This window comes from Sorex araneus, chromosome 4 (assembly GCF_027595985.1).
Source record: "Sorex araneus isolate mSorAra2 chromosome 4, mSorAra2.pri, whole genome shotgun sequence".
Taxonomy (NCBI): Eukaryota; Metazoa; Chordata; class Mammalia; order Eulipotyphla; family Soricidae; genus Sorex; species Sorex araneus.
In genome coordinates this window covers 42,070,186-42,086,036 of record NC_073305.1, presented here as the reverse complement: position 1 = coordinate 42,086,036, position 15,851 = coordinate 42,070,186, and the positions used below count along the sequence as shown (strand labels likewise).

Below are 15,851 nucleotides of genomic sequence, written 5' to 3'. Positions count from 1 at the left end.
ACATTCATATGGTTTCACTCCAGTATAATTCCTTTGATGCTGAATAAGATATGAGCTACAACTAAAGGCTTCCCAAATCATGTCTCATGGTATAGTGTAGGATAACATAGCCTCAGGTAGTTTAGGTTATTGGGTTACTCCCATTACAGTGCTCCCATTCCTCTTTATTTGTAGCTTCTTTCTTAGTGTTCTGTTGACTTGTAAATATTGTTTTTCTCTTCTCCTTGAGTCCTTTGCATAGTTTATCCAGAGCCATGTCATTTTTGTATGACACAGGAAGACTTAGGAAATGCTATGTTTTTGTAATCTAGGAGTCATTTGACTCCACATGATAATTTCCTCCTGGGCATCTGTTCTCTCGACTAAGCCTCAGCTGCCCCTACTTCCTAGCACCCCCAAAAGCAGGGTCCTGATGAGGGACGGGACGGACCCAGGGCAAGCGGTGAGTTGTGTGCTACTTTGGCATCGAGATGGGCCTGGCCAAAGTGCCTAATGCTTAACTATAAGTTAAGAGCTTGGTCATGGACAAATGCTGTCATGATCCAAATAGTGATAACTAGATTTGGACCCTGCTAGGGTTAGAAATAATTAATCTGGCCTGAGTGCTGTAGTCTGAGTCTGTGGCAAGATGTTGCCAGGAGAGCTGCCTTGCAAGCCTCAATGTATCTCTTGCTATGTTCATACAAAAATAACTAGTATTAAGATGTTAATGAGTGTTTGGAATAATGAGAGGAGAAAAAACCCTTAAGAGTATTTTGCCTACTGGCAGTCAGGAAGGGCTTTGGAATGCCCCTAGGTTGTGTTCCCTTTGAACCAGACAGCCCTCAGGAAGGGCTTTCTTATGTTGATTTTGCTACCTGGCGGTGTGTAACCTAGGGGCAAGGGCGAGAGAGGAAAAAGGGAGGAGAGAGATGAGAGTCAAGGCTGCAGTAGATCCATAGAGAGGACGGAGCTGGGAGTGCGCGAGATAAGAAAGATGGAAGATTGAATAAACGGTAACTAATCAGCAACCAACTCAGTCCTCATTCTTCCTTCCTCTGTCCTTGGCCAACAGCCTTCCCGATCCAGCCCATACACAGAGGTTCCAGAGCACTATACACAAGCGGTGAGACAGAGCCACCCGGAGAGCCCATGAGTGCACACGCCCCTTGGCATGCTTTAGTTTTTTACAGTTATAGGGTCTCTCTCCAGAATGAATCCTCTGATGTTGGGCAAGAGAAAGTGAGGACTTGAGTTGTTTTCCACATTCAATACACTTCCAAGTTCTTTTTCTATAAGGATTTGGACATTTAAGTTGGTCTGAAATGTTGTTCATATTTATGCCACTTGTCATGATGTATATTATCTCCTGTAGAAAGCCTGAGACATGTAACTAAGCTTGAAGTCAAAAAATAAACTCTTGGCAAATCCTTGTAGGAGCTGTTCCTTTGCAAATGAAATTCATTCTCTAAAACATCCTTGCTGGAAAATACATGAACCAGAAAGATGTCCAGAACAGTTTCCCTAATTCTTAAACAGAAGTGTTTTTCTTCAAATACAGAATACTGGTATTCATCTTCTCAGAGGTTTTGCTGAAACTATTTCTAGTGAACTGATTTCAGGTACATTATGCTCTGGGGCAGGATTGTTCACCAAACCTGAAAGAAACAATCAATGTGAGTATCTCTTATGCAGGTTTTCAGTAATCAAAATGCATGTAAGAACAGCAGTCTCCTGAAGTGCACGATAGAGTAGTCCAGAGCTTCTCATGAAGGTTCCTCTATACTGTTTTTGATTTGTTGTGGTCCTTGCTAGGGAGCCACACTCCTTTTTTGGGGTGATTAAATATGACTGTGGTACAATAATAAATTGCTCCTAATGCGAGGTATCATGGAGAGCAGTGCAGCGAGGCTCAAAAGGCAGAACTGTCAGGATCACAGTAAGTGCAAGTGGGACACCAAAGCTTGGTATTACGACCATTATCACCATATAAAGAAATTATGATAAGCAACTTTGATATTTAAGTTCCTGCAATATTCCTCCTCGAAAACTAAATGTGCTGATATTTTAAGAATTAAGGGGTCCTTATCTGAAAATTTCTCCATCTCTTCTATAGGAAAGGCATAAAGGAGAACATCATAAGCAAATTCAGAGTGGAGCTTGTGTATGATTATTACTCAACAGTACAGGAAAAGTCATACATACTTTAGTACTATACATACTAAAAGTCATACATACATACATACATCCCAGAACTTAGATAAACTGCTGCAGGAATGAAAAGTTACAAAAAATGGAAACTATATAAAATAGAAAGGTACTGTGGAATAACTAGTAGGAGGAATTTAATCTAGTCTGGGAAATCCTTGAATAAGAGTAATAGAATGTGGGTGTAAGAAAGGAATACACCAGAGAGATAAAACACTATGCAAAAGGAATCAAGTAGCTTTTAAGAATAAGAGATTCAATAAGCCAAATTATTAAGCATCAAATATATGACATAAAGAGGGGCTGGAGTGATAGTACAGTGGGCAGGGCGTTCGCTTTGCACTCGGCCGACCCAGGTTCTATTCCCAGCATCCCATATGGTCCCCTGAGCACCGCCAGGAGTAATTCCTGAGAGCAGAGCCAGGAGTAACCCCTGAGCATCACCAGGTGTGACCCAAAAAGCAAATAAAAATAATATATGACATAAAGCCTGTACCAAGAACAGGTCAAAAGACACTTCGAAACAAATTTAAGAACTTTATCTTCAAGTTAGCAGGAAACCATCAAGGGATTTGAAAAGTCTGAAAAGAACCCCGATATGATTAAATATGCTGTCTGAAATAAAGACAAAACATATTTTTGCTACTAAAAAAGTGCACAAAAAATATATGTGTAAGGAAGGAGGCAAGGTTAAAAGCTAGCAGACCCCTGGACAGTTGCTTAAGCAGTCCTGTAATTAAGCCAAGAGACATCATCACCAGGACTGGGTGAACACCTGAGAGGTGGGAGGAAGAGAAAGAAGTTAAGGATAATTTGCCACTTTGGGGACTGAGTGATGACGAAACTTTGCTGAGAATGGGAAACCTGATGTGTGTGTGTTGGGGGGGGGGAAGACATCTTTAGTTTGTATACACAAATATGAGGTCAGCACAAATTTCTGTAATAGAAAAGAGAGGTATGGGTTGAAAAGATTAAAAAGATATTTGACAGGGAATAGTTGAAATCCTGAGATTAACAGCTAAAATAATGAAAGGAACTTTGAGTACATCCAGGAAAACCTCAACACTGAGTTTACACATTTATTTTTAGGTTTTGGGGCCACAGGCAATGCTCAGGTATTACTCCTGCCTCTGCACGCAAAGATCATTCCTGGTGGGGTTCGAAGCCAGGGATTGAATGCAGGTTCACTGTGTGCAATAGAAGCGTTGTTCCTGCTGTACTATAGCTCCAGTCCCTAAGTTTACACATTTAAATGATAATTTAACTCTGCCTTTTATCTTAAAAATATCAAACTCCTTATTATAGGGTGGGGAAATATTTCTGCCAAAGGATATAGGGACTTTTTTTTTTGCTTTTTGGGTCACACCCGGCAATGCCCAGGGGTTACTCCTGGCTCTGCACTCAGGAATTACCCCTGGCGGTGCTCAGGGGACCATATGGGATGCTGGGAATTGAACCCGGGCCGGCCGCGTGCAAGGCAAATGCACTCCCACTGTGCTATTGCTCCAGCCCCAGGATAGAGTGATATTTTTAACATCATTCTCATGGCACACAATAGAAACATAGGAGTGTGGACAGCTGACAAGACCTACATGAACAAACATACATGTCTATTCCATCATGTATGAGGGACAGGTAATATGTTTTTCAAGCTTTTTATGGCTCAAGAGCCAGATGTTCCTACTGTTGCTATCTGATTAGTATGAATTTAAAACATAATAAAAATCATAAAAATAAACTGATTATCCATATATCATGTTTGAGATACTACTGAATTACCTGTAAAAAGAGGGTCCAAACTAATACCATAAAAATCAAAATACATATAAATGGATGAAAGAGTTAAAAGAAACATGCAAGGAACCAGAGATAGTATAGTGCAAAGAGTGCTTGCCTTGCACACAGCTAGGTTTCATCCCTGCACCACAGCTGTTCTCCTAAGCCATCTGAACACAGAGCCAGTAGTAAATGCTGAGCACCACCAGGTGTAGCCTCAAAACAAAATTTTAAAAAAACCAACCCCCAGAACATTCATTATGTATATTTTACACCTGCAGTGTATCTCAGAAAATACTAAAAGGGCCATCAATTTGTCATAATAACAGTAGACTTTGATCTGTAATTTTACTATTACATAAAAGTATCTTCCCATATAGAACATAAAAAAAAAAAACCCAAATTATTAGGCCTGGAGAAAGAGTACAGCAGATAGGGCTCTTTCCTTGCACACAGTTGACCCAGGTTCGACCCCTGGCATCCCATATGATTCCCACAGCGCCTCCTGGAGTAATTCCTAAGTGCAGAGCCAAAATTAATTCCTGAGCATCACCAGGTGTGGTCAAAAAACAAAAAATTGAAAGTTTTGGGCCAGACAGTAAGAATCAGGGTAAAGGCAGAGTCCAGCACCCACTCAATCCATAGCACCACATACACTTCCCTGTGCAAACCAAAAAGTCCCTTCTGAGCAATGGGCAGTGTGGACCAACAACCTTGTCTTCCCCCCAAAAAAAACCACTCCAATTTTCTAACTTGTAAAAAAAAACTCCCAAATTCATCTAGAAAACACTATTTTTCTACAAATGAGCAACATGTTTAGCAAATTATGGCACCCTCACTTTTTGAAAACTGTATAGATACTAAGATAAGTGAAAATGAAAACATCTGGGGCCGTGGGTAGCACAGGGGTCAAGGCACTTGTCTTGTTAGCAGCTGACCTGCGTTGGATCCTGGCACCACATTTCATTGCCTAAACCCCACCAGGAATGGTGCTGAGGACAGAGCCAGGAGTAATCCCTGAGCACAGCTGGGTGTGGCCCCTATATGCCCAACCAAAAATTGAAACATCTGACTAAGTTGAAAACGTCTAATGTATCTATAAATTAAAAAGTCAGAATATTAAATTTTTAACCACATCCTAAAATCTACTGATTTGTTTAAATATGCACTAATTTAAAATATACACATGGAAAATTTAAAAAAATTAATCTCCCTGTGGTAATATGATCTCTATTTCACAAGTTTTGTCTATTTACTATACTTCCCTCAATTTTCAAAAAATTTAAATCTAAATGTTTATTAAGACTATTAAACACTGAATAGAAAATCATGGACATACCAGTCACTAGCAGGTATTCAATAAACAGGAATTCTTTTTTTCACACCCAGCTGTGGTCATGACTTACTCCTGGCCAGCTCTCAGGAATCATTCCTGGCAGGCTCAGGAGACCATATGGAGTGCCGGATATCAAATCCAAGTCAATTGCTGAAAGGTAAGTATCTTAACTTCTCTATTATCACTCCAGCCCAATAATTATTTTTAATTCTTACATATATTAAACACACCCAAGAAAACATACTACCAATTAATTGCAGACTGACTTCTATATCATTTAACAATTTTACTTTGTATACTATAAATATATTTAATTTCTCTAAATGTATAATTTTATAGTCAGAAAATGTTATTTAAAAAATGACAGCTCTAAGTTTGGCAAGATAGCAAAGCATAAGCAGTTTTCTTGCACAGTTGACCCCTTGTAAACAATTGACTCAGGTACAAAACTCTGCACCTCAGATGGTCCCTTAAGTCCTGTCAGTAGTGATCCCTGAGTGTAAAGACAAGAGTAAACCCTGGGTAGTGCTGGGTGAGACCAAAAAAAACTTTTTTTTAATTTCTTTTTTGTTTTTTTGGGTCACACCTGGCGATGCTCAGGGGTTACTCCTGGCTCTGCACTCAAGAATCACTCCTGGCAGCGTTCGGGTGACCCTATGGGATGCTGGGAATCGAACCCGGGTTGGCCAGCGTGCAAAGCAAACACCTTACCCACTTTGCTATTGCTCCAGCGCCTAAATTTTTTTAAATTACAAATCTTCCTTAAAGTTGTAGCACTAAAACCAGAAAGAAAAAAATAAAAGACCCAATGGAATAGATTTGGTATTGGCCTCCTAATCAAAATAAGATGAATGTGGCTTGGATTGGAATAACATTGCTCACGTGTGTGGGCATCCATAAGACTACTGAAAAATCTGACAGACACTGAGTCCTTGCAGCCCTAACTTTCTGTGAACCCTTAACTACATCCCAAATTCTAGTGCTGTGGTCTGCAATCTCATATCGTATAGCAAAACAGAAATGGCGCGGGTTTGGGATGATCTTTTTTTTTTTTTTTGGTGGGGAGGAGGCATATTTGTAAATTCTCCGGGTTACTCCTGGCTTTCCACTCATGAATTATTTCCTTTGGTGCTCAGGGAACCACCTGGGATGCTGGGGATGGAATCCAGGTCAGTTGGATGCAAGGCAAGCACATATCCACTGCATTATCTCTCCAGTTTCAGTATTTAAAATGCTTTAAAATAAATTTATGATTATCAGTAAATGTTTTATTTGCATACTCATTTTACATACTGAGTTTGCATAATAATTTCCTGGTGGAAAGAGGTTGCAAGTGGAAAAAGTTTAAGTCCTAGACTTAATGTATTCGTCTAAAGCATTTGCGGAGAAATTGGCCACATGGCAGGTACTTAAGATACAGGTGTTACTGTGTTGGATTCTAAAACACATGGATGATAAATGACACCTTGATGAGATCTATTCACCATTCATCTTGCACCCAAGCCGTCAGCAGTTTCTGCCAAATTAACTTTGTCTGAAAGCAAGTAGTTCAGTCTTTGTGAGCTAAGGCATGCTGGTCTCTGCTGCAACTATTCAACTCAATTTGGCCTTTTTAGTTGAAAAGTAGAACTAAATAATAAGCAAGAAAATGAGCATGGTTTTTTAAATGTTTTTTTAAGACACTGTCTTTAAAAAACATTGCTGCATTAAGTTTGATCCATGGGCCACAATTTTTGAACTTTGCTTGTAAATTGCCCAAAAGATAAGGTACAAGTACTTTTCACAAGCACCTTGTGCGGAATAATCTGATTACTGACTAACTTGAACACCTGAAGACGTTTTGTCTTAATCCAAATTTGGAGGAAGTTGGTATTAGGAAAGATAAGAGAGACTCTTTTTTGTCTATTCGTATAAAAGACTTTCATGTATGATCCTACTAAAATTAATGAAAAGCAGTCTTCTTCAAGCCTTGTTTTCTTGTCCTCGTTGCTACCTCTTTGTCCCTCAACAAATACCTGAAGGATCCTGGACAAGTCTGGTAGTTTAAAAAACAAACAAATTCCAAAGTCATGGGGCAGAGTTTATAGGAAGGCATTTGCCTTGCACCTGGCCAACCTGGCTAAATCCTGGCATCCTATATGGCCCCCAGAGCACCACCAGGAGTAATTCCTGAGAGCAGTTATGTATGCCCTCCCACCACACACACAAAAAAAAGATTTCAAAGTCACAATTCTTTAGATAAGACCACACTTAAATGTACTTCTCCATGAAGTACCTCTTGAACTTCTTCCTTTTCTCAAAGTAACAATTCATTTGGCAGCACATTGAAATTTTCTCTTCAGCAGTCTTGTGTCTCTTAGTAGAAGTTTGTACGGGGACAACTGATTTATTCTCTGTATGTCAATTTCTTCATTAAAAAAAAAAAACACAGGAAAGGCTGGATCGATATAGTGGGTAAGGTGCTTGCCTTGCATGTTGAAGATCCAGTTCAGTATCAGATACCTGATAAAGGTCACTGGAGCTAGGAATGATCCATGAGCACAGAGCCAGGAGTAAGCCACAAATACTGCAGGGTGTGGTCCCCAAATTTAAAAAAATACTACTGCTGTGCTGTTGCGAAGATGAAATTAATGTATTTTCTTCCAGCAGTGTTACGTGGTGGTACACAGAAGTGCTACATAAATGCACATCAAAATGGTCTTAAAATATACCCTCTGGCATCAATAGCGCAAAGTGCTGTACCCCTTATGTAGCCAGGTGAAGTCCTAATGCACCCAATCCCACCCCCTGCCACACTACTGAGCCAAGTTGCACTGCACCTCTGGGTAGAGCACTGACCTATGGAGTCAGCACTGCAGGGAGTGACCACTAAAATCAGACCAGCACTGCTGGGAGGACTTACCTCCCCCTTCTTCCTCCTCAAAACCACCCAATCTCCTTTCATGTATATTGCAGTGCTATGCTAGCAATATCTGCCAATAACAGGCTCCAACTGAACGCAAGCTGTGGCTTCACCCTCAAAATTTTTATTATTTGGTAACAGTAAAATTTTGTTGGAAGACATGGTTTCCGTAAGAGATACCACAAGCATACTGTCAGATGAGCATCAGACAGAAGTACAGGCAGGGTAAAATAGACCTTTTTTAAATTTTTAATTAGTTTATGTTCATTTTTTGTCACACTCGGCTATGCTCAGGGGTTACTCCTGGTTCTGCAGGAATTACTCCCAGTGGTGATAGGGGGACCATATAGGATGTCGGGGATGGACCCCGGTTGGTGGCGTGCAAGGCAAACGCCCTACCCACTGTGCTAACCGCTCCAGCCCCAGATTTTTTTTTTAAAGTGACAAATTACAGTTTCAGAAATTATAACCTATGAGTCAGAGAAATAGTAGAGCGGGTTGGGTGTTTGCCGGGTTCAACACCCAGCATCCCAACTGGTCCCCTGAGCACAGCCAGGTGTGATTCCTGAGTGCAGAACTAGGGGTAACCCAAGCAGCCCCGGGAGTAATCCACCCAGCCCTCCGCGTCCTCCAAATCATACTATAACCCAGGTCTCGAGGCTCCCCACAACAGGAGGATCGTAGTACTTGGCATCTCTTAAGACAGTCCGTTTCTTGAAAACCTTCTAGGCGTTGGGCCCAAGCAATAGCAGAGCGAGGAATGCGGTTGCCTTGCACACACGGCTGACCCAGACTCGAATCACTGACCAAATAACCACATTTGGTCTCCAAGCCCTCAGCGTCATGCTTGGGCACAGAACAAACAGTAAATGCTAAGGACGGCTGGATGTGCCCCTCCACCTCCACCCCCCCCCCAAAAAAAAAAACTCTAAAAACCTTCTAGGATGCAAGAATAGGGGAGAAGGGTTAAGCTGGCACCCAGACCTAGCACACTGTGCCCCTTGGCTGCATCTCCGAACCCGGATCCCAACGCTCCCTGACTCCCTCTCCCTTTCTCTGCCAGCAGTGCAGGGCTCCAGCCGGGCCCGCGGAGTGAGCGCCGCGCCGAGAGGCTCCGGGAAGCCCGCGCAGGCAGCGATCGCACGGGGATAGCCTGGGCTGTGCCCCGCGAGCCCGGGCGCCCCCGCACGCAGCCTGTCCCTCTCCTTCCTGGCACCCCGCCCGCTCACCGTGGCATTCGGGGCGGCCGGGAGACTACAGCCGGTCCCGGACGCGCAGGGAGACAGACCTAGGAGCGCGGCAAGGGTCGAGGCGCCGGAAGCGCAGTGGCGCAGCAGGAAATGCGTCACTGCAGGCCACGCCCCCTCGTTGCTCTTCCGCCAATGGCTCCTCAAGGAGGTTGTAGGGATTGTCAGTTGGAGTCTTCGGGTAGGTGGTTCGGGCAGGGTTTTCCTCCAAACTCAGGTGGGCTAGGGAAATCGACGTCTACACTACCAAATACTGTGCCTTCCGCATAGCTCAGCCAAACGCGGCGTTAAGGCAGCAGAGTGCTCCAAAAGGGGCAAATCTCAGCTTGTTACAATAGCACCTGATTAAGAAGCCCCTTTGCTCCTTGTCAAAACTTTTTTTTCAGGTATACGCATCTCTTCCACGTGGCTATCATGTCCTGGAAATTACATTTTTTAAAATTGATCAAGATTCTGTGATTTCCCTCTTCCCCCACCCCCCAGTGGAGGGACCCACTCAGTGGTGCTCAGTTCTTATCCCTGGTTCTATGCTCAAAGATCACTAATGGCGGGGCTCAAACGTGGGTCACCATATGTAATGCAAGAAAGAATTCTGTATTATGTCTACAGTTCTCAACATTGTTACTGGTTTCCAATACCCTACTCATGACCACTGTAGGCAGTTCCCCTGCCGCCCCCCACCCGCAAAAATAGCTAATTTCTGTAGATCAGTGCTCTTCTTTTGTTGCCTCTGGACCTTTGTTGCTAACTTGTGTATTTTTTTTTTTTTTTTGCTTTTTGGGTCACACCCGGCGATGCACAGGGGCTACTCCTGGCTCTGCACTCATGAATTACTCCTGGCAGTGCTCAGGGAACCATATGGGATGCTGGGATTCGAACCCGGGTCGGCTGCGTGCAAGGCAAACGCCCTACCCGCTGTGCTATCACTCCAGCCCCAAACTTGTGTATTTTTAAGTGCCATATGTGAGATATCTGTTGGGGAAGTTTTCCCCCAGCATGCCTGGTCACATTGTGTACTGGTCTGGGCAGGCGTAGGTGAAGGATGGTGGGCGGGAGAGGAACGCCCTCTGGGAGCAGCTGATGGCTGTTCACTTCATTGCCAAATACACACATTTTATAGGGGGTCTCGGCTTAAAAGGATGGTCCAATCACAGAAAGTTTAGCATTATTGACCTATCACCTCTTCAACTCTGCTTTGCCCTGATCCAATCCAAATCTAGGCTAAATGCTGCAGTTAGGATGACTTGCTAAACATATGTGACAGTTTCTGTGTCTTGGATTCAGGTGACCAGGAGGTTGAGTGAGGCTGAAGTCCGAATACCTGATGCTGGCTGATGCCCTATTCTTGCCAACTTTGCCCAGATACTCCCTCTTGTGAGGCTTTGCAAGGATGGGTCTTATCTGCACCACTGTCTGTCACCATGCTCCACAATATTCTGTACCTATCCCTTTCCTTCTGTACCCAGCATAACCTCTACTTCCATCCATGTCAGGCAAATTTCATGAATTATAATGGCATGGTTATATAAGAATTGCATTATTTGATAGAGTTGAATAGTGTTCCACTGCATATATATACAATTTCCTCATCTATTAATCCATAGCTGGACATTTGGATTATTTTTGTATCTTGGCTGTTTGATCAACATAGTTCTCAAAATAATTTTTGTGGTAGATACCAATAAGTGGCAAGGCACTTGCCTTATGTGACCAACCCAGGTCTTCTGAGCACCACCAGGTGTGATCCCTGAGCATGAATTCCAGAAGGAAGCACAGAAAACAGCCTGGAGTGGGACCCAAATCATAAAAGACACTGGCTTCTACATTTTAAGATATGTGCCATATCTTAACTTTAAAAAATTATTAGCAGGGACTAGAGGAATAGTACAATGGGTAAGATGTTTGTTTTGCATGCAGCAGACCCAGATCTGCATCCCATATGGTCCCAGGAGCACAGCTGGATATGTTCAAAAAACAAAAACTTAGAAAACTATTAGCAAATAAACAAGGTGAATAATCTTAAGTAGTTTTCCCAATTTCTTGATTGACACATATTAAGACAAAGTTCTGTTATTCTAGAAATCAGTACCATATTTGAGGTGACAACGGATTTGGCCTTAGTAATAGTCTGTATAACTACAGGAAGAATATTTTTGAAGGGGTCTGGGAATGTGGATCAACAGTCGAATGTGCACAATTCTGGAAAACATTCACCCAATTACAAGAAAGGAAGAGATGGAGAAAAGATGAGACCAGAGAATGAGAATGCCTGGGCCACATGAAAAGGAGATGCAGTGCCATAAGGATAGTACAGTGGGTAGTATGCTTGAGTTCCTGGCAATCTTTGTGGTACCCCTTACCCCACCACAAATGAGCACAGAGCCAGGAGCAAGACCTGTGCACAGCTGTGTGGCCCAACTACCACTACTCTCCTTCCCCACCCCCACACCTACCTTTTTCTTTTTTAAAATAAACATGTTACACTGCCTCAGAAGCCCAACCAGAACCTATCAATTTCATGAATTCCAGAAGTAAGTTCAAGTGCAACTAGGCCCACAATTTACACAGTCTCAGTACAGACCTCATCCCCTGAAGCGGGGACTGCTTTCAGGCCAGCATAGACCCCTCAGCTCCTTGCTCAGCACATTAAACAGATTCCACCATTTGGGACCTGAAATTGTTCTAGAAAAACATGCAAAACCTGTTTTCCCAGGCTCTGGGAGTTAATACTGTGCCTATCTGCTTCTGTATCTTCAGCTCCAGTTCGTAGGTAAAACCGTGTGAGGGCTAGTTTGCAGAGATGTCAGTGTCCTCCTAATAAAGTGCCTTTTCTCACCTGGCAGTTGACCCTTCATCCAGGAAGAGGTTTTTCCACACCAAAATGTGCCCTCGCAGTCAAGGGCTCTGCTTAAGACGCCCCAATTGTGTAATAACAGGAGTGGTAATGGTTGGGTGTAAATCTCACATGACAACCTGAGGTTCAGGCCCAGCTCAGGGAATGACCCCCTGCAGACCCTAAGGAATAGCATTTCCAGGGGGAGCTACAACCCCTAACCCCTAGTTAACTGAGAAGAGTTGACTCAAGTAAGGCTTGCTTTTTATCTGACCTGTGCCTTCCTCCCCACTAGTCAGTGCTTTACAGGCCAGTTTTTTGTTTGTTTGTTTGCTTGCTTGCTTGTTTTGGGGAGAGATTGGCGGTGCTCAGGACTTACTCCTGGCTCAGTGCTCATTCATGGCAGAGCTGGGAGCAGGGTGGAGGACTATATAAGATGATGAGGATCAAACCTGGGTCAACTGCGAACAAGGCAATCGCCCCACCCCAGGTATAATATAGCTCCGACTCACAGGACAGCTTTTTCTATGTTAACAGGGCCGGCCAGGGAGGGAAGCTGACCCCGGAGGAGGGATATATCTGGCCAGGGGTAGCTCATCCTACAACATCCCCTTCCCTGCCGTGAGTCACGTTTGAGTTGCTCAGTCCATTTCGGCCCATCCCCCCTCGCTAGGACGAGGCCATTTTGGAACCCAGGGTCTCTGAGGAAGCCCCCACCCCAGCCCACACTCTGGCGAGGGCTGCTCCTTCCCCATCACCCCAACCGAACCTTTCCTGGTGCACCTTGGTCTCACAGATCCCTCTCCAGATTCCCTCCGCTTGCAGGCCCAGTCATTTAGGCAGCCTGGAGGTATTTTCATCTTTGTGGTTCCTCCTACCTGACCAGGAAGGAAAGGGGACAGGTGTCAAGGTCAGAGGGGTTCAGCTTGGTTTCTGCTTCAAAGTGAATTTTCAATGCATCTATCACAGAGGTCCAAACGAAATTATGGGGGGAAATCTTCAAACGGGAAAAAGTCTGATTTGGCTTTCAATCCTGAATTACCAGTAACAGCAAAAACCATAAACTGGGGTATTTGAAAACTATATGCAGGTAAGAAGTGTAGTTTTCTTTACTACAAAGTTTGTACAAATCAATTTTAAAAGGACCAACAACCCAACAGAAAAACTGCTGAAGAACAGGAACAAGCAATTAGCAAGAAAAAGGAAAGAAATACACATGGCTTTTAAAGACCAAGCAGTTTCCAGTTTCACTCATAACTGAACACTGAACACAAAATGAGAATGGCTTTCATATACAGATCAGAAAAGCCAAAACTATATTTTATAGAATTCAGGCCAGGGGGTCATTTTCATACATGCTACATCGGCAATTTCTATCAGCACATCAACTGCACCTCTCCTTTGCTTTAGCACGGTCACTTCAAAGGTTCAAGGATGGTCAGCAGAACAGTCAGTTGTGGCACTATCTGCAAAGGGGTTCAGATGGAAAAGAACCGACACGCACACCAGCAGGACACTTTGGGAGCTGCATGGACTGCAGGGGCATCCAAATAGTGGGAAATTAGACATTTGTGGAAAACAAAAAAAGAATAAGGTAGATCTTATAGGCTGACATAGGACCATCAAGTCACTGTAAGGTGAACAAGCAAGATGTATATTGAATTTTCTAAGTTTTGCTTTTGGAAGAGGATTATGTAATATTATATGCCTATGCATGGATGTTCCTGAAAAAGGGCTTCAGGAAATTCACAAAGTTTTTTTTGTAGGGGACTACTCCTCCTCTCTGGGCTGGGAGAGCCTTACCTGACATTGTATGCTTTTGTTCCACTGTATATATAAATATATATGAGTATATATTTAATTAGTGAAGCAAGTTAATTTTTATTGAACAAAATTTGCTTATAAAAATGTTAGAGGAGAGAAAAGGGGGAAATATGTGCCCAAGAGAGAACACAGGCATCTCCAGAGTGGAAAAAAGAAAAGCAAGCAAGATAGGGTACAAGAGAAAACACGAGCTTGAAGAGCAACCCTACACACTACACCTTTTACTACACTGATTGTTCTTTCCACTTGGATGGGAAGGGGTGTCAACAACCAGTGGTGTTCAGGAGCCATCCCCAGCAGTGTTGAGGGGCCATGCAGTACCAGGGGCCGTAACCTAGGGCTCTCACATTCAAACTTATACTCCAGTCCTATAACCCAGCCTTACTCCTTAAACTTAAAAGTAATTATTCAAAGAGGCAGGGGGTCTCTGAAGGCACACCAAGAAAGCAGCTTGGCAGAAAGGGTCACAGGCTCTGGTCTCTCAGAGTTATTATAATCCTCTGACTGTTGGCCTTGAAAATGGGAAAACTGGATTGAAGATAGCTGAAACAGCTGAGTACACACTTTGCATGCAAGAGGCCCGAGTCTGATTCCCCAGCACCACAAGGTTCTCTGAGCACAAAGCTGGGAGAAACCCCTAGCACACCAGATATGGCACCCCCAAGTAAAGAAATTGGGGAAATGTAAGGAACTTTCTTTCTAAAGTGAGGATTAAGGAACTACTCCTGGACATCTTGGACACAGGAACCCCTGAATTAATGAGAAGGTGATTTCAGCCCTGCTGTTGCCCTATCAAAGGCACTGAGGAGATCTGAATAGCCAGGTAGCCTGCAGAGCGTGGGCTTCCAGAGAGGTAACAAGGAAAGCAGAGCCCCTAAGATCTACCTGGTCAGGCCCACTTGTCACAGGTCTTGTCACACTAGTGGAGGTTCAGGTTTCTGGCTTGCAAGTTTTCTGCACGATCCTTCATAACCTTCAAGGCCTGCTCATTCTCTCTCCCAAACAAGTGTATCTGTTTCTTCTCCCTGGCTTCCTGCCATAGTGTCAGACCCCCCAAGTCTTTTTTGGCCTTTGACAAAAGCAGCCTGTGTGGTCTTCAGAATCCCTTTCTCCCTTGACCAGCCCTGCCTCCACATTCAGACTCAATGGCATATCACCACAAGTGGGCATCCATGTCCTGAATTCTTTCACTCTGCATTAAGCCATTGGTTAACTGGGCACTTTATTCCCTAGACCTTATTCTGTTGCTCCCCATTGCCCATCCCACAACTCAAAAGAACATCTTAGCATTACTGGACAAGACGTGAACCTTCTCTTTTATTAACTTCTCTTTCGGATCACAAGAGGAATTTGGAACCATTGCCAAAAATGTAGATAATGAAGAAAACTTAAGCACTGTTAATTAACCCGGATGCATTTCTTTTCTTCCATTCTCCTATGCATGTGCATTTCATTTTAAATTTTGGGTTTTTGGCTACACCCAGCTGTATTCAGGTCTTACTTCCACCTCTGCACTCCGAAATCACTCCTAATGGAGTTCAGAGGGCCATGCGCAGTGAAGGGGATTGAACCTGGGTCAGCTGCAAGAAAGGCAAATGTCCTACCTGCTTTACTATTCCTCTGTCCACTGTCTGTGCATTTTAGAAAACTGAGTCCTATTCTCACCATGTGGTATTTTGCATTTTTCATGAAATATTCTGAACATTTTCACATCCCTCAGTATCCTCTGAGTTATTTTTCATGCCT

The 15,851-nt window shown here is 43.3% G+C and overlaps 1 long non-coding RNA gene across 1 annotated transcript; it reads right to left on the bottom strand.

The window, feature by feature from the left end:
- Positions 1-1,000: 1,000 nt before the first annotated feature.
- On the bottom strand, positions 1,001-9,706 carry LOC129404181 (uncharacterized). The gene is made up of 2 exons (XR_008629731.1): positions 9,431-9,706; positions 1,001-1,637 (listed from the first exon to the last, which is right to left on the bottom strand). It is a non-coding gene; the product is annotated as an uncharacterized LOC129404181 (long non-coding RNA).
- Between the last annotated feature and the right edge of the window lie 6,145 nt (positions 9,707-15,851).